Below are 1,488 nucleotides of genomic sequence, written 5' to 3'. Positions count from 1 at the left end.
TCTAGCGCTGGTCGGCACAAAACGATGAAAATTTGTAAACGCACGTTTAAGGTTTGCTGGGTATAGTGAGCCAGGTACGGGTAAAGTCATATGGCGTACTCGGCTGTGTTCAGCTGATGTAACGCATGCGTCGCGTGTGTAGCTTCACTGCAGAACAAAGGATTTTGAATGGTAAAAAATCGCTGGCGGCAACATACATTGAATTACAAACCAGTGAAAGCAATTGATTATCTGTAGCGCCTGGAATTGCTCGAAATTTAACTTAAATATAGTACAAGATTAATGATTAATATGAGTGGATGGTACCATACTAACAACCAAATGGCAGCTAGATGTTATATGATATAGCAGTCTTGGCGATTAAATGCAAGTTTATTGGTTAGTATTGAGAATGCGATGTTAATGGAACATGGATGGATGGAATGGATGGCTATGGGTTAATGGATGGAATGGATGGGAAACTGAATAGATGGATGGAATGGATGGGCAATGGATGGATGGGATGGATAGTGATGGGATGGAATGGTACATGAAATGGATGGATGGGATGGATGGGATGGATGTAAAGTGGTATGGATGGCTGGATGGATGGGAATGGACGTAGAGTCAATTTTTTAATCGCTATCTCCAAGCAAGTGTAGGGGTGCCGCGTGTGTACGTAAGTAGCAGCTCGCACCCGGCTACTTGATGGTCCAGGGTTGCCCCACCCAGCACCTGGGCCGGCTCGCGCGCATATCGTTGTAATCCACAAATTGTATAGCTTTAGGGTATTGAGCTCGAACTGCTCCCAGTTCAGTCGGCTAATCGCCGGTCAGACAGGTGTCGTTAACGTTGGCAGGATATTTCGGGAATGCAGTTTCCCTAAACAGCGACTATTTTGGCATGTTCAACAAGTGTGTCCGAATTAACAATCGCCGGTATGCGGCACATGCGAGCAACCTCGTGTAATGAATCGCTCCATCAGCACCGATACTCGCAAGTAACGAGTGAAGTACCGGTTTCAATAGGTTAATTGAGTTAGGAAAATCAGCTACTGCCAAGTGCCATGTGTGTGTGTGTGTGTGTGTGTGTGTGTGTGTGTGTGTGTGTGTGTGCGNGTCCATCCATCCATCCATCCAGCCATCCATCCATCCATCCATCCATACATCCATCCATACATCCATCTATTAATCGAAGCTGTATAATTATCCATCTAGCTGCATTTGGTTGTAGTATGGTACATACCATATTAACATTATTTGTATATATTTTAAATCGAGCAATCAGGTACAATAATCATGCTTTACTGGTTGTAATCAATTGTGCCGAGCGATTTTACCATAAAAATCTTGTTCTGTAAGTACACACGCGTGCGTCATCAGTCACCGAGTCGCCATTGTTTACCCGTACCTGTCACCTATACCAGCAAACTAAACGTGCCGTTTACAAATTTAGCGTTTGTGCCGACCAGCGCTGAAGAGTCAATTTTTTAATCGCTATCTCCAAGCA

The sequence above is a fragment of the Priapulus caudatus genome, unplaced genomic scaffold, assembly GCF_000485595.1.
Source record: "Priapulus caudatus unplaced genomic scaffold, Priapulus_caudatus-5.0.1 Scaffold3119, whole genome shotgun sequence".
Classification (NCBI taxonomy): domain Eukaryota; kingdom Metazoa; phylum Priapulida; class Priapulimorpha; order Priapulimorphida; family Priapulidae; genus Priapulus; species Priapulus caudatus.
This window is presented reverse-complemented; position numbering follows the sequence as displayed.